Source organism: Trachemys scripta, chromosome 3, assembly GCF_013100865.1.
Source record: "Trachemys scripta elegans isolate TJP31775 chromosome 3, CAS_Tse_1.0, whole genome shotgun sequence".
Taxonomy (NCBI): domain Eukaryota; kingdom Metazoa; phylum Chordata; order Testudines; family Emydidae; genus Trachemys; species Trachemys scripta.
Genome location: NC_048300.1, coordinates 12,866,753 through 12,867,841, shown reverse-complemented (window position 1 = coordinate 12,867,841; position 1,089 = coordinate 12,866,753).

The window sequence follows — 1,089 nt, the reverse complement described above, 5'->3', positions numbered from 1 at the left end:
CCAGGACCCTACCCCCTACCTGTACCCTGACTGCCCAAAACTTTCTCCACTCCCCCCAAAAAGCCCCCCCCGTTTCTTGACTGCCCCCTCCAGAACCTCCCTGCCCCTTCTCCTGCCCCCCCTTACCCTGCTGCTCAGAACAGGGTGTTGGGCTCTGTGCGAGCCGGACACGTGGCTAAGCTCCCCAGCACAACAAAACCCGGTCCCTGGCCCTGCACAACAAAACCCGGTCCCTGGTCCGGACCGGGTTGCAGGGGAGAGCTGCCCTTGTATCAGCACAAAGTGCTCTCGCTCCCGTTTTGCTACGCTGCATGGCAGAAACTGCTCCCAGTTGCAAAAGGGGAGGGCTGCACTTTGTGCTGAGACACTTGCTCAGAATGCAGGGCGGAGCTCCTCTCCAGCTGCTCCGGAGTCCAGCCCGGGACTTTCCTGCAGCCCTCCCAGCCACTCGCTCTGCTGTGCCGGGGGGAGGGGGAAATCCCGGACATTGTGAGTGCTTTACAAATTCCCCCCGACGCTATTTTTAGCACAAAAAGGAGGACATGTCCGGGTAAATCCGGACGAATGGTAACCCTAACCTATCCTGAAAGATGATCCCTCACTCTTACAGATCTTGGGAGACAGACAAGTCCTTGCTTACAGACAGCCCCCCAACCTGAAGCAAATACTCACCAGCAACCACACAACAAAAACACTAACCCAGGAACCTATCCTTGCAACAAAGTCCGATGCCAACTCTGTCCACATATCTATTCAAGTGACACCATCATAGGACCTAATCACATCAGCCACACCATCAGGGGCTTGTTCACCTGCACATCTACCAATGTGAAATATGCCATCATGTGCCAGGAATGCCTCTCTGCCATGAACATTGGCCAGACCGGACAGTCTCTACGCAAAAGAATTAATGGACACAAATCTGACATCAGGAATCATAACATTTAAAAAACAGTAGGAGAATTCTTCAACCTCTCTGGTCACTCAGTAACAGACTTAAAGAACAGAAAAGCTTCAAAACCAGACTCCAACGAGAAACTGCTGAACTTGAATTAATATGCAAACTAGATACCATTAACTTAGGCTTGA